This window comes from Aotus nancymaae, unplaced genomic scaffold (genome assembly GCF_030222135.1).
Source record: "Aotus nancymaae isolate 86718 unplaced genomic scaffold, 86718_ANA_hifiasm-v0.15.2.pri h1tg000040l, whole genome shotgun sequence".
NCBI lineage: Eukaryota > Metazoa > Chordata > Mammalia > Primates > Aotidae > Aotus > Aotus nancymaae.
Window position 1 is genome coordinate 79,077,435 of NW_026988454.1, and position 24,567 is coordinate 79,102,001.

The following is a 24,567-nucleotide window of genomic DNA, read 5'->3' on the forward strand; positions in this document are numbered from 1 at the left end:
TGATTCTAGCCTTTCACTGTCCTTAGGCTATCTTACAACCCTGTAAATTATAAATGAGTGATAGCAAGACCAAATAATTTCTGTCTATAGACATGAAGTCTATCCTGTGTGTAGAAGTTCAACTGACTTCCCTTTCCCCGTGTGAAAAAAATCAGTGTTGCCTCCATTTACACATTCGTTTGAATATTCCTGATCTATAAATGTGTCTGTTCTTAGGATTCTCTTTTGAATTTGTTATAACATCTACCTGGTCCCCTCATTGATTAATAGATTATACTCTTCAATACATGTTCATTTTTGTATCTGCATGACAATAATAATTTTACCCATTTTTGAAAACTATCTTTTAACAAATAGAAGACTAGGGCATAGAGAACAAGTTTAAGACCTGTATATAACACACAATTTTTCTGACAGAGAGGTCATGGAGGGAATTAGTAGAAATAGAAGGATAAAAAGACATGTATACCTCGAATGCCGGTCCCCCAAATTTGGATTTCATCTTAAGGACAAAAAATGGAAGAGTTGTGAATTCAGAGTAAAATGAATGGCATTTTTCTAATTTACAGAAAAATTACTCAAATTTTTTGTTGTAAATTTTCCCCTCATAATTTTTTTTCTTTTTTTGAGATGGAGTCTCACTCTGTTGCCAGGGTGGAGTGCACTGTCGTGATCTTGGCTCACTGCAACTTCCGCTTCCTAGGCTCAAGCGATTCTCTGGCCTCTGCCTCCCAAGTAGCTGGGATTACAGGTGCAGGCCACCATGCCCAGCTAATTTTTGTATTTTTAGTAGAGACAGGGTTTCACCATGTTGGCCTGGAGTGTACTAGGGTTCCCTTTCTCCATATCCTCACCAGCATTCGTTATTGCCTGCCTTTTTGATATAAGCCATTTTAACTGGGGTGGGATGATATCTCAATGTAGTTTTGATTTGCATTTTTCTGATGATCAGTGATGCGAGCTCCTATTCATATCTCTATTTGCCACATGTATACCTTCTTTTGAGAAATGTCTATCTTTTGTCCATTTTTTCAGTTGGATTATTAGATTCTTTCCTAATTGAGTTGTTTGAGGTCCTTATAAATTCTGGTTATTAGTCCCTTATCAGGTGGATAGTTTACAAATATTTTCTCCCATTCTGTGGGTTGTCTCTTTGCTGATTGTTTCCTTTGCTGTGCAGAAGCTTTTTAACTTGGTGTGATCACATTTGTCCATTTTTGCTTTGGTTATCTGTGCTGGTGGGGAATTACTCAAAAAATCTTTGTCCAGTCCAATGTCCTAAAAATCTTCCCCAATGTTTTCTTGTAGTATTAATAGTTTCATAGGTTGAGGTCTCAGATTTAAGTTTTTAATCCACTTTGATTTGATTCTTGTATATGACAAGTTTTGTTCTTTTTGCTTAGTATGGTTTTGGCTATTCAGGGTCTTTTGTGGTTCCATATAAGTTGTAAGGTCATTTTTTCTATTTCTTACAGAATGTCATTGGTATTTTGATAGGGATTTCATTGAATCTGTAGATGCTTGAGTAGTATGAACATTTTAACAATACTGATTTTTCCAGTCCATTAATATGGAATATCTTTCCATTTTTTGTGTCCTCTTCAATTTCTTTTATGAATACTTCATAGTTTTCTTCATAGAGATCTTTCTATCCAAAATTAGTAGGTGAAAATAAATAATATAGATCAGAGCAGAAATAAATGATATTGAGACCAGGCACAGTGGCTCACTCCTATAATCCTAGCACTTTGGGAGGCTGAGGCAGGGGGATTGCCTGAGCTCAGGAGTTTAAAACCAGCCTGGGCAACATGGTAAAACCCCCATCTCTGAAATACTAAAAATACAAAATAATTAGCCAGCCACGGTGGCATGCCCCTGTAGTCCCGGCCACTTGGGAGGCTGAGACAGAAGAATTGCTTGAACCTGGGAGGCAGAGGTTACAGTGAGCCGAGATCACACCACTGCACTCCAGCCTCAGTGACAGAGCAAGACTCTGTCTCGAAAAAAGAAAAAAAAAATGATATTGAAATGAAAAAAATATAAAAGATCAATAAAATGAAAAAATAGTTTTTAAAAAGATAACCAAAATAGACAAACTGTTAGTCACTAGTTATACTTTAGCCAGGATAAGAAAACATAAGAGAAGACCCATAGAAAATCAAGAAGACATTACGACTGATACCATAAAAATTCAAAGAACCATTAGAGGCTACTATGAGCAACTACATGCCAATAAATTGGAAAACCCAGAAGAAATGAATTCATAGACACATCAAACCTACTAAGATTGAACCATGAAAACAATTCCATTCTGGCTAGGGCTGGTCTAAATGCTCCCTCCATGGGCACTGGCTGAATTCTGCCCTGTACTGCTTTATGCTGTGACAGGACAGCACTGAATTTCAATGCAAAGTCCCAACAATCACTTTGCTCTCCCTCCACCAAGTTCACAGATTCTCTGCCTATGTCACGTGGCCACTACTGGGGTATGGGGAAGGCGTAGTATGGGCAATTAAAGACTGTATTTTCTTCCCTCTTCAGTACCTCTTTCCTTGATATGATGTTTAAAAAGGGTATTGTGATTGCTCTCCTGATTTTTAGTTCTTTTATGGAGATGCTTTCTTGTGTAGATATTTGATTTGATGTTTCTATGGGGCGATGATCACTGGAGGGTTCTATTCTGCCATCTTGCTCTGCCTCTCAACCTCGTGGTAATTTGAAGAGTGAAACAAACCTTTTTTTTTTTTTTTGGCCGTAAGTAGCTTTGAGACTTTTTGTGATAAGTGGCTATCTCATAGGTCCAAAACTACACACACACACACAGACACACACACACATTTTTTATTCAAAGGAAATATATATACACATTTATAAAGAAATGGTACATTTAAAAGTCACATGACACTACCCAGAGATCTACAAATTCAACACAATCCCTATCATACTACCAATTACATTCTTCAAGAAATAAAAAACAATCCTAAAATTCATGTGTAACCACAAAAGTCCAAGACCAGCCAAGCAATCCTGAGCAAAGACAACAAAGCTGGAGGCATCACACTATCTGACTTCAAAATATGCTACAAAACTATAGTAACCAAAAGAGCATGGCATTGGCATAAAAACATATAGTGACCAATAGAATAGAATACAGAACCCAGAAATTTATCCACACATTTATAGCCAACTGATTTTCAACAAATGTGCTAAAAGCACACATTAGAGAAAGGACAGTCTCCTCAATAAATGGTGCTGGGAAAACTGGATATCCATATGCAGAAGAATGAAACTAGACCCCTATCTCTCACTATATGCAAAAATCAACTCAAAATGCATGAAAGATTTAAATATAAGAACCAAAATTATGAAACTGCTGGAAGAAAACATAGGAGAAGTGCTTCAGGGCATTGGTCTGGGCAAAGATCTTTTGGATAAGACCTAAAAAGCCCAGGCAACAAATGCAAAATTAGAAAAATTCAATTCTATCAAACTAGAAAGCTTCTGCACAGCAAAAGAAACAATCAACAGAGAAAAGAGACAACCTACAGAACGGGAGAAAATATTTGCAAACTAACCATTAAGGGATTAATATCCAGAACTTACAAGGAACTCAGCTCAGCAAAAACAAAACAAAAAACAACAAATAATCTAATTTTAAAATGGGCAAATGATCTAAGGAGATATTTCTTAGAATAAAATATACAAATGGCCAACAGGTATATAAGAAAATTCTCAATGTCACTAATTATCAGGGAAATGCACAATCAGCTATCATCTCAGCCCAGCTAAAATGCCTATTATAGGCCGGGCATGGTGGCTTATGCCTGTAATCCCAGCACTTTGGGAGGCTGAGGCAAGTAGATCATGAGGTCGAGATCAAGACCATCCTGGCCAACATAGTAAAATGCTGTCTCTATTAAAAATACAAAAATTAGCTGGGTGTGGTGGCACACATCTGTAGTCCCAGCTAGTTGGGAGGCTGAGACAGGAGAATCACTTGAACCTGGGAGGCGGAGGTTGCAGAGAGCTGAGATTGCGTCACTGCACTCTAGCCTTGTGACAGAGCGAGATTCTGTCTCAAAAAAAAAGAAAGAAAAAAAAATGCCTGTTATAAAAAAGACAAAAAACAACAAATACTGGTGAGAATGTGGAGAAAGGAACTCTTACACACTTTTGATGGGAATGCAAGTTTGATGGGAATGCAACTTATTATGGAAAAGAGTATGAATGTTCCTCAAAAAGACTAAAAATAAGAATACCATATGATCCAGCAATCTCACTGCTGGGCATATATCCAAAGGAAAGGAAATTAGTGTGTCAAAGAGCTATCTGCACTCCTATGTTTATCACAGTACTACTCCAATAGTCAAGATATGGAAACAACCAAAGTGTCCACCAACAGGAGAATAAAGAAAATGTGGTATATATATACCATAGAATATTATTCAAACATAAAAAGAATGAAATCCTCTCATTTGCAGGAACATGGATTGAACTGGAGGACATTATGTTAAATGAAATAAGGCACAGAAAGACAAATATCACCTGTTTCACTCATGTAGGAGCTAAAAAAGTTGATCCCATAGATCATGCCCATATAAGTAGGGAGTAGTAGTTACCAGAGGCTGGGAAGGGAAGTGGATGGGGAGAGGTTAGCTAATGGGTACAAAATTACAGTTAGATAGGAGGAATAAGTTCTAGTGCACTAGGGCACAGTAGGGCAACTATAGTTAACAATAATTTATTTTGTATTTCAAAATAGCTAGAGGATTGGATTCTCAATGTTCCCAACACAAAGAAGTAGTAAACATTTGAGGTGATGGATATGCCAATTACCCTGATTTGATCATTATACATTGTATACATGTATCAAAATATCACATGTGCCCCACAAATATGTACAATTATTATGCATCAATAAAAAAATTTTATAATTAAGAAAAGGGCCCATGAAAACTCAAGTTAAAAAGAGACTCTAAAGCCAGGCACAGTGGCATGTGTCTGTATTCCCAGCTAATTGGGAGGCCAAGGCAGGAGGATTTCTTGAAGCCAGGAGTTTGAGGCTGCAGTGGGCTAGGCTATGATCACACAAAACCAAACACTGCATGTTCTCACTATAAGTGGGAGCTGAATAATGAGAACCCGTGAATACAGGGAGGGGAACATCACACACCAGGGTATGTCAGGGGGTGAGGGGCTAGGGGAGGGATAACATTCAGAGAAATATCTAGTGTAGATGATGGGTTGATGGGTGCAGCAAACCACCATGGCAAGTGTATACCTATGTAACAAACCTGCACGTTCTGCAAATGTAAGTATAATTTTTAAAAAATAAAAGAAAATCTAGAAGAAATGGATAAATTCCTGGACATAAACACCCTCCCAAGACTGAACCGGGAAGAAGTTGGATCCCTGAATAGACTAATAATGAGTTCTGAAATTGAGGCCGTAAAAAATAGCCTATCAACCAAAAAAAAGAAAAAAAGCCCAGGACCAGACAGATTTGCAGCTGAATTCTACCAGATATATAAAGAGAAACTGGTACCATTTCTTCTGATACTCTTCCAAACAACTGAAAAGGAGGGATTCCTCCTTAACTCATTTTTTGAAGTCAGTATCATCCTGATACCAAAGCCTGGCAGACATACAAAACAAAAAACAAAACAAAACAAAAAAACCACTACAGGCCAATATCCCCGATTAACATTGATGCAAAAATCCTCAATAAAATATTGGCAAACTGAATCCAGCAGCTCATGATCAAAAAGATTATCTACCGTGATCAAGTCGGCTTCATCCTCAAGATTCAAGGCTGGTTCAACATATGCAAATCAATAAACTTAATTCATCACATAAACAGAACAAAAGAAAAAAAACACATAATTATCTCAATAGATGCAGAAAAGGTCTTCTGTAAAATTTAATATCTCTTCATGTTAAATTTCTCAATAAACTAGGTATTGATGGAACATACCTCAAAATAACAAGAACTATTTATGACAAACCTACAGCGAATATATTGAATGGGCAAATGCTGGAAGCATTTTTTTTAAAAACTGGCACAAGACAAGGATGCCCTCTCTTACCACTCCTATTCAACACAGTATTGGAATTTTGGCCAGGGCAGTCAGACAAGAGAAAGAAATAAAGGATATTCAAATATGAAGAGAGGAAGTAAAATTGTCTGTTTCCAGATGACATGATCCTGTATCTAGAAACCCCACTCTCTCAGCCCAAAAACTTATTAAGGTGATAAGCAACTTCATCAAAGTCTCAGGATGCAAAATCAATGTGCAAAAATCACAAGCATTCCTATATACCAATAAAAGACAAGCTGAGAACAGAATCATGAGTGAACTCCCATTAACAATTGCCACAAAGAGAATAAAATACCTAGAAATACAGATAACAAGGGAAGTGAAGGACCTCATCAAGGAGAACTACAAACCACTGCTCAAGGAAATCAGAGAAGACATAAACAAATGGAAAAACTTTCCATGCTCATGAATAGGAAGAATCAATATTGTGAAAATGGCCATACTGCCCAAAGTAACTTATAGATTCAATGGTATTTCCATTAAACTACCATTGTCAATCTTCACAGATTGGAAAAAAACTACTTTAAAATCCATATGGAGCCAAAAACGAGCCCATATAGTGAAGACAATCCTAAGCAAAAACAGAGCTGTAGGCATCACGCTACCCGACTTCAAACTATATTGCAACTTACAGTAACCAAAACAGCATGGTACTAGTACAAAAACAGATACATAGACCAATGGAACAGAACAGAGAATTCAGAAATAAAACTTCACATCTACAACCATATGATCTTCGACAAACCTGACAAAAACAAGCAATGGGGAAAGGATTCCCTATTTAATAAATGGTGCTGAAAGAACTGGCTAATCATATGCAGAAAATTGAAACTGGACCCCATCCTTACATCTTAAACAAAAATTAACTCAAGATGGATTAAAGACTTAAATATAAAACCCAAAATTATAAAAACCCTAAAGGAAAATCTAGGCAATACCATTCAGGATATAGACACAGGCAAAGATTTCATGACAAAAATGTCAAAAGCAACAGCAACAAAAGCAAAAATTGATGAATGGGCTCTAATTAAACTAAAGAGCTTCTGTACAGCAAAAGAAACTATCAGCAGGGTGAACAGACAGCCTACAGAATGTGAGACAATTTTTGCAGTCTATCCATCTGATAAACATCTGATATTCAGAATCTACAGGGAACTTAACAAATTTGCAAGAAAAACAAACAAAAAAAAACATTAAAAAGTGGGCAAAGGACATGAACAGACATTTCTCAAAAGAAGACATTCATGCGACCAACAAACATATGAAAAAAAGCTCAACATCATTGATCATTACAGAAATGCAAATCAAAACCACAATGAGATGCCATCTCATGCCTGTCAGAATGGCAATTACTAAAAAGTGAAGCAACAACAGATGTTGGTGAGGCTGTGGAGAAATAGCAATGCTTCTACACTGTTAGTGGGAGTGTAAATTAGTTCAACCATTGTGGAAGACAATGTGGTGATTTCTCAAAGCCTTAGAACCAGAAATACCATTTGACCCAACAATCCCATCACTGGATATATACCCAAAGAAATGTAAGTTATTCTATTATAAAAATACATGCATGTGTATATTCACTGCAGCCTTATTCACAATAGCAAAGACATGGAATCAATCTAAATGCCCATCAATGGCAGACTGGATAAAGAAAATGTGGTACATATACACCATGGAATAATATGCGGCTATAAAAAGGAATGAGATCACGTCCTTTGCAAGGACATGAATGGAGTTCCAGCTCATCAACAAACTAACACAGGAACAGAAAAATGAACACCACGTCTTCTCATTTATAAGCAGGAGCTGAACAATGAGAAAATATGGACATAGGGAGGGGAACAAACCACACACTGGGGCTTGTCAGATGGGCAGGGAGAGAGAGAGCATCAGGAAAAATAGCTAATGCATGCAGGGCTTAATACCTAGATGATGGGTTGACAGGGGCAGCAAACCACCACAGCACACATTTACCTGTGTAATAAACCTGCACGCTCTGCACATGTGCCCTGGAACTTAAAATTTAAAAAGTAATAATAAAATAAATTTTAAAAATAAAAAAGAAATGGGAAATGAAAATGCAGAGATAACAAGATGATGGATCAGGCAAATGATAAGTGGCTGCCACTGAAGCCCTAAATGACAGTGAACTGCAGAAAGCTGCTGTCTTATTCACAGATGCCATCAAGTTGAATCCTCTATTGACCATTCTGTATGCCAAAGAGAGCCAGTGTCTTCATCAAATTACAGAAGCCAAATGCTGCCATCTGATACTGTAACAGAGCTATTGAAATAAATCCTGATTCAGTCCAGCCTTACAAGTGGCAAGCCTTACAAGTGGCTTTCACACACAAACTTCTTGGCCACTGGGAAGAAGCAGCCTGTGATCTTCCTCTCATCTGTAAATTGGATTATTCTAGCACAATGCTGAAAGAAGTTCAACCTAGGACCTAGAAAACTGCAGAATATCAGAGAAAGTATGAACAAAACTCTGAAGAGAGAGAGATCAAAGAAAAAATACAGTTAAAAAGGCTCAAAAAGAGCATGAGAGAGCTTGGAGGAATCAGGAACTCAATAGGTTGTTTTCCACCTGGCTTTCCTGTGGGGATGCCTGGTAATGTTCATGGAGGAATTCCTGGAATAGGAGGGGGCATGCCTAGAATGGCAGGAATTTCAGGACTCAATTAAATTCTTAGCAATCCGGAGGTTCTTGCAGCCATGCAGGGTCCACAAGTTATGGTGGTTTTCTAGGATGTGGCCTAGAACCTAGCAAATATGTCGAAATACCAGTACAATGGAAAGGTTATGAATCTCATCAGTAAACTGTCAGCCAAATTTGGAGGTCAAGCATAATGCCTTTCTGATAAACAAAGCCCTTGGTAAAGGAAACGCAACCGAGACCACCTAATGGATGTCACAATAATACAAACCAGTGTACCTCTGACCTTCTCATCAAGAGAGTTGGGGTGCTTTGAAGATAATCCTTACTCCTCTACCCCAGATGCAGCTGAAGCATTTTACAGTAGTTTGCCATTAGGGTATCAATTCAGATAATGTTTTCCTACTAGGAATTACAAACTTTAAACACTTTTTTAACCTTAAAAATATTTAAAACAAATTTTAAAAGTCTCTTGATTCTTTTTTAAAAATTAGATATCAGTAATAGTTTTGCATTGCAAAAGGGAAAATCTTTGTGAGTAAACTAACAAACATAAATAACCTATAATCTAAAGAAGAAATGCTAAAGAGAATTAGAAAATATTCATAACCAAACAGTGATTAAAATAACTATGTTTAAAAGTATGCTACAGAAACATGGATCCAGCTGGAGGCCATTATCCTGAGAAAATTAATGCAAGAACAGAAAACCAAATATCACATGTTCTCACTCATAAGTGGGAGCTAAACACTGGGCACTCATGGACATTAAGATGGCAACAGTAAATACTGGGGCTACTAGCATGGGAAGGGAGGGAGGAGGGCAAGGGTTGAAAAACTATTGGGTACTATGCTCACTACCTGGGTGACAGGATCAATCATACCCCAAACCTCGGCTTCACACAATATTTCCATGTAACAAACCTGCATATGTGCCCCCTGAATCAAAAATAAAAGTTGAAATTATTTTTTAAAAATGTATGTGACATACAAATCACATAGTATAGTAAAAAGGAAATTTATTGCATCAAGTTAAAAAGAAAGGCTAAAAATGAATGAGCTAAGCATCTATCTTTTAAAGTTAGAAAACACATAGAATAAAATAAAGGAATTAGATAAAGGAAAATAATAAAGATCAGGGACGAAAATATAAAATGAAAGCAGTCATGAAATAGGGTCAATAAAGCTGTTTTTTAAAAAGACTGAGAAACTAGTGCTCTGGTAAGATTATCAAAATAAAAAGAGAGAAGGCTCAAATAAACACTATCTGGAGTTTAAAAGACAGCATAAGATAACGTAGAAATTAAATAAATAATAAAAGAATACTGTGAAATCTTCATGAGAGTAAGTTTAAAAACTTTGATGATTCAAATAAATTCCTAGAAAAATACAATGTACTCAATCTGATACAAAAGAAATAATGTACCTGGAAAAAAATCCTGTAATCACAAAAGTAGTTAACATTATAGTTTAATTTAGCATAGTTATAATGTTTCCTACCAAAGAAGTCCAGAGAGCTTTATCAGCATACATTACCAGATAATTCCAATAATACATAGATTATTTCAGAGAAAAGAAAATGTAAAATATTCATACTCATTTATAAGACATTTATGACTTTCACATCAAAACAACGGACAGTAAAAGAAAGTAAATGCATAGGTCAATTGCACTGAGGAATATAAATGTAAAACTTCTAAAGAAAAATTAAAAGCTGATTCAGGGATGTATTTTTAAATAAATAAATAAACCATACCAAGTTGGATTGATCCCAGGAATGCAAAGTTGGGTTAATCTTAGAAATAATATAATTCACCACATTAGCAGGATAAAAGCCAATCATCTCAAAACACGCAAAAACAATATTTGATGCAATTCAGTAACTATTCATATAAAAACCTCTCAGCAAATGAGAGAGGAAGCCCTAAACCTAATAAAACAAAATCCATAAAAAGCTACAATGAACACCACAATCATGAAATATCAAAAACAGGGATTTCTGCCAAGATGGCCAAATAGGAACAGCTCTGGTTAGCAGTTCCCAGTGAGAGTGACACAGAAGGCAAGTGATTCTCACATTTCCAACTGAGGTACTAGGTTCATCTCATTAGGACTGGTTAAAAAGTGAGTACAGCCCAAGGAGGGTGAGCTGAAGCAGGGTGGGGCATTGCCTCCCCTGGGAAGCACAAGGGGCTGGAGAACTCCCTCTCCTAGACAAGGGAAGCCATTAGGGACTTTTCCTGACACTCTGGCACTATGGTTCAGATAATGTGTTTTTCTGATGGTCTTTACAACCTGCACACCAGGAGATTCCCTCTGGTGTCTACAACACCAGCACCCCAGGTTTCCAGCACAAAACTGGGAAGCCACTTTAGCTGCAGCAGGTTTTTTTTTTCTCATACCCCAGTGGCACCTGGAACACCAGCAAGACAGAACTGCTCATTCCTTTGAAAAAGAGGGCTGAAGCCAGGGAGCCAAGTGATCTGGCTCAGCAGATCCCACCCCCACAAAGATCAGCAATCTAAGATCCACTGGCTTGAAATTCTTGCAGCCAGCACAGCAGTCTGAGCTCAACCTGGGATGTTCAAGCTCGGTGGAGGGAGAGGCATCAGCCATTGCTGAGGCTCAGGTAGGCGGTTTTAACTTCACTTGTGTAAATGATGTCTCCAGGAAGTTTATGCTGCAACTGGGCAGAGCTCATGGCAGCTCAGCAAGGCCTCTGCAGGCAGACTGTCACTAGACTCCCTTCTTGCAGGGCAGGGCATCTCTGAAAAAAGGCAGCAGCCTGTCAGGGACTTATAAAGCACCCACCTTCCTGGAATAGAGCACCTGGGAAAAGGGGCAGTTGTGGGCACAGCTTCAGCAGACTTAAACTTCTCTGCTCAGCAGCTCTGAAGGGAGCAATGGATCTCCCAGCACAGCACTCAAGCTCTGATAAGGGACAGACTGCCTCCTCAAGTGGCTCCCTGACCCTCATGTATCCTGACTGGGAGACACCTCAGACAGGAAAGCTCTGGCCAGCATCTGGCAGGTACCCTTCTGGGATGAAGCTACCAGAGGAAGAAACAGGCAGCAATCTTTGCTGTTCTGCAGCCCCTGCGGGTGATTCCCAGGCAAGCAGGGTCTAGAGTGGATCTCCAGCAAACTCCAGCAGACCTGCAGCAGAGGGTCCTAACTGTTAGAAGGAAAACTAACAAACAGAAAGAAATACTTTCAACATCAACAGAAAGGACATCCACTCAGAGACCCCATCCAAAAGTCACCAACTTCAAAGACCAAAGGTAGATAAATCTACGAAGATGGGAAGAAACCAGTGCAAAAGGGCTGAGATCTCCAGAAACAGAACACCTGTTTTCCTCCAAGGGATCACAACTCCTCACTAGCAAGGGAACAAAACTGGATAGAGAATGCATTTGACAAATTGAAAAAAGAAGGCTTCAGAAGGTGGGTAATAACAAACTTCTCAGAGCTAAAGAAGCATGTTCTAACCCAATGCAAGGAAGCTAAGAACCTTGAAAAAAGGTTAGATGAAATGCTAACTAGAATAACCAGCATAGAGAAGAGTATAAACAATTTGATGAAGCTGAAAAACACAGCACAAGAACTTCATGAAGCATACAAAAGCTTCAATAGCTGAATTGATCAAACAGAAGAAAGGATATCAGAGATTGAAGATCAACTCAATGAAATAATCAAGAAGACAAGATTAGAGAAAGAAAAGAAATGAACAAAGCCTCCAAGAAATATGGGATTATATGGAAAGACCAAATTACGTTTGATCAGTGTACTTGAAAGTGATGAGAAACCAAGTTGGAAAATACTCTTCAGGATATTATCCAGGAGAACTTCCCCAACCTAGCAAGGCAGCCCAACATTCAAATTTAGGAAATACAAAGACCACCACAAAGATATTCCTCAAGAAGAGCAATCCCAAGACACATAATTGTCAGATTCACCAAGGTTGAAATGAAGGAAAAAATGCTAAGGGCAGCCAGAGAGAAAGGTCAGGTTACCCACAAAGGGAAGCCATCAGACTTACAGCAGATCTCTTGGCAGAAACTCTACAAGCCAAAAGAGAGTGGGGGCCAATACTCAATATTCTTAAAGAAAAGAATTTCCAACCCAGAATTTCATATCCAGCCAAACTAAGCTTCATAAGCAAAGGAGAAATAAAATCCTTTACAGCTAAGTGACTGCTGAGAGATTTCATCACCACCAGGCCTGCCTTACAAGAGCTCCTGAAGGAAGCACTAAACATGGAAAGGAACAACCAGTACCAGCCACTGAAAAAACATACCAAATTGAAAAAATCATCAACACTATGAAGAAACGCATCAAATAATGGGCAAAACCACCAACTAGCATCAAAATCACAGGATCAAATTCACACATAAAAATATTAACCTTAAATGTAAATGGGCTAAATGCCCCAATCAAAAGGCACAGACTGGCAAATTGGATAAAGAGTCAAGACACATTGGTGTGCTGAATTCAGGAGACCCATTTCATGTGCTAGACACACATAGACTCAAAGTGAAGAGATGGAGGAAGATTTACCAAGCAAATGGAGAGCAAAAAAATGCAGGGGTTGCAATCCTAGTCTCTAATAAAACAGACTTTAAACCAACAAAGATCAAAAGAGACAAGGACATTACATAATGGTAAAGGGATCAATGCAATAAGAAGAGCTAACCATTCTAAATATACATGCACCCAATACAGGAGCACCCAGATACATAAAGCAAGTTCTTAATGACCTACATAGAGACCTAGACTCCCACACAATAATGGGGGAGACTTTAACACCCCACTGTCAATATTAGACAGATCAATGAGACAGAAAATTAACAAGGATATCCAGGACTTGAACTCAGATCTGGACCAGGTGGACCTAATAGACCTCTACAGAACTCTCCACCCCAAATCTACAGAATATACACTCTTCTCAGCACCACATCACATTTACTCTAAAACTGACCACATAATTGGAAGTAAAACACTCCTCAGCAAATGCAAAAGAACAGACATCATAACAGTCTCTCAGACCATAGTGCAATCAAATTAAAACTCAGGATTAAGAAACTCACTCAGGATTGCACAACTACGTGGAAACTGAACAACCTGCTCCTGAATGACTACTGGATAAATAATGAAATGAAGGCAGAAATAAAGATGTTCTTCAAAACCAGTGAGAGTGAAGACACAGTGTACCAGAATCTCTGGGACATTATGTCTTTAAATGTCTCTAGACATTTAAAGCAGTGTCTAGAGGGAAATTTATAGCACTAAATGCCCACAAGAGAAATGAGGAAAGATTTAAAATCAACGCCCTAATGTCATGATTAAAAGAACCAGAGGAGCAAGATCAAACAAATTCAAAAGCTAGCAGCAGATAAGAAATAACTAAGATAAGAGCAGAACTGAAGAAGATAGAGACACAAAAAACCCTTCAAAAAATCAACAAATCCAGAAGCTGGTTCTTTGAAAAGATCAACGAAATAGACCACTAGCCAGACTAATAAAGAAAAGAGAGAAGAATCAAATAGATGCAATAAAAAATGATAAAGGGATATCACCTCTGATCCCACAGAAATGCAAACTACCATCAGAGATTACTACCAACACCTCTATGCAAATAAACTAGTAAATCTAGAAGAAATGGGTAAATTCCTGGACACTTACACCTGCCCAAGACTAAACCAGGAAGAAGCTGAATCCCTGAATAGACCAATAACAAGGTCTGAAATTGAGGCAGCAATTAATAGCCTACCAACCAAAAGAAAAGTCCAGGACCAGACATGTTCACAGTCTAATTCTACCAGAGGTACAAAGAGGAGCTGGTACCATTCCTTCTGAAACTATTCCAAACAAGAAAAAAGAGGGAATCCTTCCTAACTCATTTCATGAGACCAACATCATCCCAGTACCAAAACCTGGCAGAGACACAACTAAAAGAGAAAATTTCAGGCCAATATCCATGATGAACATTGATGCGAAAATCCTTAATAAAATACTGGCAAACCAAATCCAACAGAACATCAAAAAGCTTATCCATCACAATCAAGTCAGCTTCATCCCCTGGATGCAAGTCTGGTTCAACATGCACAAATCTATAAACGTAATCCATCACATAAACAGAACCAAAGACAAAAGCCACATGATTATCTCAATAGATCCAGAGAAGGCTTTCAACAAAATTCAACAGCTCTTTATGCTAAAAACTCTCAATAAACTAGGTATTGATGAAATGTATCTCAAAATAATAAGAGTTATTTATGACAAGCCCACAGCCAATATCATACTGAATGGGCAAAAACTGGAAGCATTTCCTTTGAGAACTGGCATAAGACAAGGATGCCCTCTCTCACCACTCCTATTCAACATAATACTGAAAGTTCTGGCCAGAGCAATCAGGCAAGAAAAAGAAATAAAGGGTATTCAATTAGGAAAAGAGGAAGTCAAATTGTCTCTATTTGCAGATGACATGATTGTATATTTAGAAGAGCCTATTGTCTCAGCCCAAAAATCTCCTTAAGATGATAAGCAACTTCAGCAAAGTCTCAGGATACAAAATCAATGTGCAAGAATCACAAGCCTTCCTATAAACCAATAACAGACAAGCAGAGAGCCAAATCATGAGTGAACTCCCATTCACAATTGCTACAAAGAGAATGAAATACCTAGGAATACAACTAACAAGGGATGTGATGGACCTCTTCAAGGAGAACTACAAAGCACTGCTTTATAAATAGGAGAGGACACAAACAGGTGGAAAAACATTCGCTCATGGTTAGGAAGAATCTATATCATGAAAATGGCCATACTGCCCAAAGTAATTTATAGATTCAATGCTATCCCCATCAAACTACCATTGACTTTCTTCACAGAATTGGAAAAAAACACCTTAAACTTCATATGGAACCAAAAAAGAACTCACATAGCCAAGACAATCCTAAGCAAAAAAAACAAAGCTGGAGGCATCACGCTACCTGACTTCAAACTATACTACATGGCTACAGTAATCAAAACAGCATGGTACCGGTATCAAAACAGCATGGTACCAGTACCAAAACAGACATATAGACCAATGGAACAGAACAGAGGCCTCAGAAAGAATGCCACACATCTACAAAGATGTGATCTTTGACAAACCTGACAAAAACAAGCAACGGTGAAAGGATTCCCTATTTAATACGTGGTGTTGGGAAAATTGGCTAGCCATATGCAGAAAGCTGAAACTGGATCCTTTCCTTATACCTTATTCAAAAATTGACTCCAGCTGGATTAAAGATTTAAACATAAGACCCAACATCATAGAAACCCTAGAAGAAAACCTAGGCAATACCATTCAGGATATAGGCATGGTCAAGAACTTCATGACTAAAACACCAAAAGCAATGGCAACAAAAGCCAAAATAGACAAATGTGATCTAATTAAACTTAAGAGCTTCTGCACAGCAATAGAAACTATCATTAGAGTAAACTGGCAACCAACAGAATGGGGAAAATATTTTTGCACTCTACCCACTTGACAAAGGGCTAATACCCAGAATCTACAAAGAACTTAAACAAATTTACAAGAAAAAAACAACCCCATCAAAAAGTGGGTGAAGGATATGAACAGACACTTCTCAAAAGAAGACATTTATGGAGCCAACAACCATAAGGAAAAAAAACTCATCATCACTGGTCATTAGAGAAATGCAAATCAAAACCACATTAAGATACCATCTCACGCCAAGTTAAAATGGTAATCATTAAAAAAATCAAGAGACAACAGATGCTAGAAAGGATGTGGAGAAATAGGAACGCTTTTACAGTGTTGGTGGGAGTGTAAATTATTTCAACCATTGTGGAAGATAGTGTGGCGATTCCTCAAGGATCTAGAAATAGAAATACTATTTGACCCAGCAATTCCATTACTGGGTATATACCCAAAGGATTATAAATCATTCTATTATAATGACACATGCACACGTATGTTTGTTGTGGCACCATTCACCATAGCAAAGACTTGGAACCAACCCAAATGCCCATCAATGATAGAATAGATAAAGAAAATGTGGCACATATACACCATGGAATACTATGCAGCCATAAAAAAGGATGAGTTCATGTCCTTTGCAGAGACATAGATAAAGCTGGAAACCATCATTCTCAGCAAACTGACACAGGAACAGAAAACCAAACACCTCATGTTCTCACTCATAAGTGGGTGTTGAACAAAGAGAACACATGGACACAGGGAGGGCAACATCACACACCAGGGCCTGTCAAGGGGTGGGGGTCTAGGGGAGGGATAACAGTGGGTGGGGGTATAGTGGAGGGATAGCATTAGGAGAAATACCTAATGTAGATGATGTGGTGATAGATGCAGCAAACCACTGTGGCATGTGTATACCTATGTAACAAACCTGCACGTTTTGTACATGTATCCCAGAACTTAAAGTATAATTTAAAAAAAAAGAATTTAGAAAATCAAAAATATTCTTTTGAGGGATAAGAAGACAAAAGTGCCTACTTTCACTACCACTATTTAATATTGTACTAAGGTTGCTTGTCAATGTAGTAAGATAAGACAAAAGTAAAGAGTATAATGACATCTACAGTCTTACACAGTACGGACTGCAACTTCAGCTAGTGCTCTCTACTCTAATGGTGAAACAAGAGACTACAACAGACTGACCCGTATCTACCTCTATTTCCAGTCTCAAAGTTCAACTTTTACTTCTTGAGAAAGAGAGAGAGAGAAAGAGAGAGAGGGGAAGGAAGGAAGGAAGGAAGGAAGGAAGGAAGGAAGGAAGGAAGGAAGGAAGGAAGGAAGGAAGGAAGGAAGGAAAGAAGGAGCGAGCGAGGAAGAGTTTTTAATCCTTAAAAAACATAAATATAAAATTATAGCAGAAAAAGGAACTGGAATATAAGTAATACATCCAGAACAATTGGCAGCAGCAGAAGAAAAAGGTATGTCATTTAGTTGATTTACTGTGGTTGTTGATTGTTCTCTAGTCTCATGATAATGGAAGTTGCACATTTTTTCAATGGGACCTAGAAGCTGCTGGAGGTTTGGTTCTCCCGGCAGCAACCCAATGCAAACCAAAAATCTGGAGATCTCTGCACCACTCCAAGATCTGAGGGTTACATATTTTTGAAGGATCTGCAACGTTCCATCATAAGTGTGACAAAAACTGACAATCAGGTAGCTTATGAACTCAGTGACATTAGCATGTTTATCTCCAAGAGACATTTTATTTGGAAGACATATGGGACCAACTTTTGCTGAAAGCCCTGGTTCCCCTGTCGAAGCTTGTTAGGGATTACAGCAGATTTGGCTCAATGAAAAGCTTCTCTTATTCGCCTGAAATTTCATGAGGCCTTCTCACCAAGTGTACCCACACCAGAATTTCCAGGAAGAAGTAGTTTCTTTTTTTATTTTTATTTATTTATTTATTTATTTGAGACGGGGGTTTCACCATGTTGGTCAGACTGGTCTTGAACTCCTGACCTCAGGTAATCCACCCGCCTCTGCCTCCCAAAGTGCTGGGATTACAGGCGTGAGCCACCACACCTGGCCCAGAAGTAGTTTCTTAATGTAATTTTCCCAAGTGGAACAGCATATTGTATGGAATGTGTGAATTCTGACTGTTGGTACTTGTATATGCTCTGGATTTCCTAGAGAATCTGGCAAGCAAACAGATTAAACCCTGGAAATTCGGATAGTAACATTGACCAAGCAGTTATGAATCAATCATACATGAAAGATGGCATCATTACAAAGGATGTCATTCATGAGTGGAAATAGTGACCTAATACAGGTTCTGCCACACTGTTAAATCCTTGTGGGTAATCAATGGAATAAAATCAAATTAAATTTACTGGACTATTCACATCACTCCAGAAACAGAATTTTTTACTTTAGCTTTAAAACAACCTTAAATCAGACCTTCTATGATGACCTGATCAGGAAAGTTGTGGAAGTCTTTCATGCAGGAAAACATTTTACCACTTTGCTTGTAAATCAGAGTTTTAAATGTCACACACTACTTTCTTTGCCTAGAATATGGAAGGTTTTAAATGTCCTGATTGCCAGAGTACTATGTTCAATGATTACAGTTTTGTTTTTACCAGTTTTGCTAAGAAGCAGCCAACAGCAGAGCTAATTAAGAAAAATGAAAAAAAATGCAAAATTAGAAAACACATAGAAGGGAGACGGGTGCTTTCTAGAGATTGATACCCCAGGCCCATGCTTTCCAGAACCATCACCTTGTCATTGTAAAAAGACCCAGATGTACTACAGTTTAATCATTTTGAATTGTATGCATTAGTATATCAAGGAGCTAGATACTATATCTTCCACGGATACTGTCTTCCTTGTTTAAGTATTTTATACCACTCTTGCTGTAAAAATGGAGTGCTTGTAGAAAAAGCAAACCAACCAACCTTTTACTACGTGAAACTTTGTAACACTTGTGAAAGCAATTCAGCTTGGTTTATGCACAGTGTAATAATTTCCCAAGTACCATCCAAAATTCCCCACAGAACTTTCATCCTCATTAGGTGCTGGCCTCAGCCTTACCACTGAGGACATTAAATTGCTGCCAGAATTTTACATCCTATTACCTCCATTTTCTAGATATTGTCTACTAATGTTATCAAAACAAGTTTCTATTTCTTTCTGCAATAGCAATTAAAAAATTTTTCATCTATGAGTTGAGTCTTAAGAAAATGATTGCAATTATGCATTTTGCATATTACGATTTTAACATTATTGGTGCCTGCATTTGCAGCCCTGATTTCTTTCCTTACCATGATGCCCCCCTCCCTACAACAACATTCACCTCCTGTAATAAAGCATACAGTGTTAAAAAAAAAAAATACAAAGTCTAGGGGAAACAATTATTATTTGCATACATTATGATGGCCCACAATAAAAAAAAAAACCTAATAGACTCTAAATATTGATAGGCTCTCAAATATCAATTATTAGAATTAGTAAGGGAGTTTATTAAGGTTGCTGAAGATAAAATCAATATGCAGAAATTAACTGTATTTCCATAACATAAGCAATAATGAACTAAAATTCAATCCTAAGCATCAACAGCATTTAAAATAGCAACAAAAAATATAAAGTCCCTACAAATAAATATAACCAAAAAATGTGAAATTCTTTCATAGGAAGTATTATAAAACTATATTGATGCTTTGGATAGGGAGATTCAATGTTGCAAAAATGTCATTCTTCTCTTACTAATCTACATATATAAGTCAATTTCAAAAAAAAAAAAAAAAAAAAATTCCTTCAAGGGTTTTTACTGGAACTTCCTTATGCACTTCTCAAATTTATAAAATTAAAGAGTCTAGTACAGTGAAGACTTTTTAGAGAAGAAAAAATGTGAAAACTTACTCTACCAGATATCAAGATTTATAAAGCTACCGAAGGTATCAGTACAGGAATTTTTTTAAAAATTGAATAACTGAACATAATAGAGAGTATAAAAACAAGCCTGTGGTTATTGATAAGACACTGTAGATCAGTGAGGAAAGGAGAGACTGTTAAACAACAGTCTACAACACTTTCACTACAAATGGGAAAACATTAAAATTGGATCTTTACCTCCCACCACAAACAAAAATAAAATCCAAGTGGACTAAAGACTCTACATAATAGACAAAACATGTCTTTTAAGAAAAAGATAGATAAGAATATTTTTGTGATCTCAGGATACATAAGGCATGAAGAAAGAAAAAGGCATGAAGAAAAAATAATGCCTTCTTAAGGCATGAAGAAAAAATAATGACAAATTACACATTAAAATGAAAGACTTGTTCATCAACAGATACCATGAAAAGAATGAAAACATAAGCCACAAACTGAGAAAACATATCTTCAAAACATATATTTAACAAAGAATTCATATCCAAAATATAATTTTGAAAAAGCACTTCCTGCAAAATCACTAAGATAAAGAGAAATCAATTAATAAAAAATTGGGCAAAATGAGGTCATTTCATAGAAATATATTATTTAGGAACACACACATAAATGGCAAAAACTCAACTACTATTTTAGAAATAGGTAGAGACTAAAATATAACTAAATCTATCAAGTTTTATGAAGGCATAATTAGTGAAACTACTATAGGAAAAAACACTGGGCAAATGGTATTTTTATTGATGGGACAATCCAATATAATAAATATATAAATTCCCCCACACATTATTTTATTAGTTTAATGCAATTCCAGTTAAAATTCCAGTAAGATTTTTTTTGGGGAAACTTAGCAAATTTATTAAGAAACTTCATGGAAAAATTTGAAAGCTAAAAGGCAAAGAAGAGAGCTTCTTTATCAGATAATAAAATATATTACAAAGCAATAGTAATGAAAGCAGTGTGGTATCAGCATAGAGATGATAAATAGACCAATGCAACAGAATAGAAAGCCTAGAAACAAACTTATTTCATATGAAAGTTAATAGAGATGCATCATATTTTGTGGGATATACATTTACATCATTTAGTAAATAATGTTAGGAAAACTGGCTTACTACATGAAGAAAAATACTGTTAGAATCCTTTATTATCTCCAAATAGACTAAAGATCTAAATGTAAAAAATAAGTTATGTGAAAGTTGTCAGAATCAAAATTGTGTATCTTGTGTTAAAAACTCTGACAAATAGAGCCAGGGATGGCCATAAAGGAAGGGTTCTCATGGCAAACTCCTGATAAAAATTATCACAAGAGACTCTCCAAAAAACACAATCCTGCACAAAGGTCACCACAACCTTACACAGAAAAAATATTTCTGTGACGACATCTGTCTACCAACTGCCTGTCCAACCAAGCCAAGGATAATTATCTTAAACAATTATGTAATCCTCCTAATTTTTCCTTTAACAGCCTTTTTCTTTCTTTACCTTCCTGAATAGATACATGGTTTACTATGGCAAGTGTATTCCCATTGCAGTGCCTATTCCTGAATAAATATCATTTTCTTTTAGGGAGTATCTGTTATTAGATTGATAATTTAGAAATAAGAAAATAGGTTGGATGTGGTGGTTCATGCCTGTAATCCCAGCACTTTTGGAGGCCGAGGGGCAGGAGGACTGCTTAAACCTAGGAGTTCAAGACTAGCCTGAGCAACAAAGTGAGAGCCCGTCTCTACAAAAACTTAAAAAAAAAAATTAGGTAGGCATGGTGGTGCATGTCTGTCACCTCAGGTACACAGAAGCCCAAGACAAGAGGATTGCTAAAGCCCAGGAGGTCAATGCTGTAGTGATCCATGTTCATGCAACTGCACTCCTGCCTGGACTACAGTGTGAGCCTCTGTCTCAAAAAAAAAAATAAATAAATAAATAAATAAAATAAAAAGAAGAAAGTGTAAAAGAATAATCTTAAGACAGAAAATTTCTAAAATAAGATTTTTTAAAGGTACAATCTTTAAAGGAAAAAATTTAATAGATATGACTACATTAAAATTAAAGATGTGTCTTCAATGACGGACTCGACTTACAAAGTTAACAAAGAGGTGTCAGGCTGGGAAAAGACATTTGCAACTTTTATAACTTATAAAGGATTAATATTTAGAATAGACAAGAAACTGCCAATCAACAATTTAAAAGCAGAAAGAGTGGAATGGAAAAAAAAAGCTGGCAAAAGTTATAAATAGGCAATGCACAGAAGGGGAAATCTGAACAGTTAAGAAGAGATGCTGAACTTCACTATCAGAAAAATGCACAATAAAACACTAATAAGTATCATTTTAAATTCATCAAATTGGCAAATATTACAAACTGAGATATTAACAAGTCCTCACAGGATTATGGGTAACTGACAAGCCTCATGATGAAGCTGAATTGGTACATTTTCAGAGTAACCTTTCAGTGGAAAGAAAAATTATGGGCCTACCTACTATTTGGCTCACATACAGAAAGACACTGTAGACAAGACTAATCTCTCATCACAACAAGAACCTAGAAGGCTTTGCAGAATAGCTTCATTGGAAAGGGGAGCTGGAGTGCCACATCAACAGACATCACGATGTGAGAATAACAGCGCCAACTGAGCTGTCCATGGTCCTGACTGCCATACCTCCCCCACCCAACTCAGATGAGTTAGTCCTTAGTTTCTGATCTTCCTGACCATGTGTTCAGAACATCTTCTGTGCTCCACTGTCACTAGCCCAACAGACCTTTTACTCATTACCGCTTGAATCTCTGCTGGCCAGGTCAGTGACACAAAGCCCACCTGCTTCATAGTTAAAATGTTGATAAAAATAGCAAACAAGGCTGGGCATTGTGGCTTATGTGGTGGCTCACACTTTGGGAGGCCAAGGCGGGTGGATCACCTGAGGTCAGAGTTCGAGACCAGCTCGACCAATATGGTGAAACCCCGACTCTACTAAAAATACAAAAATTAGCCAGGCGTGGTGGCGTGCGCCTGTAATCCCAGCTATTCAGGAGGCTGAGACAGGAAAATTGCTTGAACCTGGGAGGTGGAAGTTGCAGTGAGTCGAGATCGCACCACTGCTCCCTAGACTGGGCAACAGAGTGAGACTTCCTCTCAAAAAAAAAAAAAAAAAAAAAATAGGCTGGGCGCCGTGGCTTACACCTGTAATCCCAGCACTTTGGGATGCTGAGAGGGGTGGATCAGATCAGGAGATTGAGATTATCCTGGATAACACGATGAAATCCCATCTCTACTAAAACTACAAAAAAAACAAAAAATTGGTCAGGATGGTGGTGTGTGCCTGTAGTTCCAGCTACTCAGGAGGCTGAGGCAGGAGAATCCCTTGAACTCAGGAGATGGAGGTTGCAGTGAGCCGAGATCTTGCCACCGCACTCCAGCCTGGGTGACAGAGCGAGACTCCGTCTCAAAAAAAAAAAAGTAAACAAAAGATATTTTAAACGATGTATTTAAAAATGTTTTCATTTGAGTGAGTTTCAAAGAGAGAGAGACAGAAAGACAACTTAAGAGATGAAGAACAGGCTGAGCATGCTGGCTTATGCCTACAATCCCAACACTTTGGAATGCCAAGGCAGGAGGATAACTTGAGGACACAAGTTTGGGACCAGCCTGGGCAACATGGCGAGACCCTATCTCTACAAAAAAGAAAAAATTTTTAAAATTAGCCAGGCATAGTGGCACTTGCCTGTAGTCTCAGCTACTTGGGAGGCTGAGGCAAGAGGATCCCTTGAACCCAGGAGTTGGGAGGCTACAGTGAGCTATGATTGTGCCACTGCTCTCCATTCCTGGGTAATAGAGTGAGACCTTGTCTCTACAAAGAACAAAAAAAGAGATGAACAATGAAAATGAGAGACAAAGAGGAAGTACATGAGAATATATGGTATTTAACTGTGAGTTCCAAACAGGCAAATATTTTTATCTGTTTTGTTTCACTAAATCCCTTATGCCAAGAATAATCACTGGCAGACATTAAGTGGATTACAAAATAAGAGGAATGAATCACTAGACATAGACATACAAGAAACTCACCTTGAAATCCATTCTGTGGCCTTTCAGTCTACTACAATTTAAACCTGTTAAAGTGTTCTGCAGCTCTAAGTTATTATCTGTGTTATCTGTGATGAGCTCCTCTGATTTTAGATACAGAAATATACTGCAACTTCAATTATTTATAAGTAAATGAAGTCTTTCTCATTCAGATTTTTCCCATTTGCTAATTCATCAATTTGACTCCATATTCTATTTTCATTATTCTTTATGGATTCCGTTAGTTTCCATCTTCAGACGTGAATCCATTTCAGACAGCCTATATAAAGATCCTCATCTGACTCTCTCTCTCTGCCTGGAAT

The 24,567-nt window shown here is 37.5% G+C and overlaps 1 protein-coding gene and 1 pseudogene across 2 annotated transcripts in view; one reads left to right on the plus strand and one right to left on the minus strand.

The window, feature by feature from the left end:
* CFAP206 (cilia and flagella associated protein 206) overlaps positions 1-24,567 on the minus strand; it is an 82,168-nt gene that overhangs the window by 4,964 nt on the left and 52,637 nt on the right. The window lies entirely within an intron of this gene.
* On the plus strand, positions 8,164-8,951 carry LOC105711468 (hsc70-interacting protein-like; annotated as a pseudogene).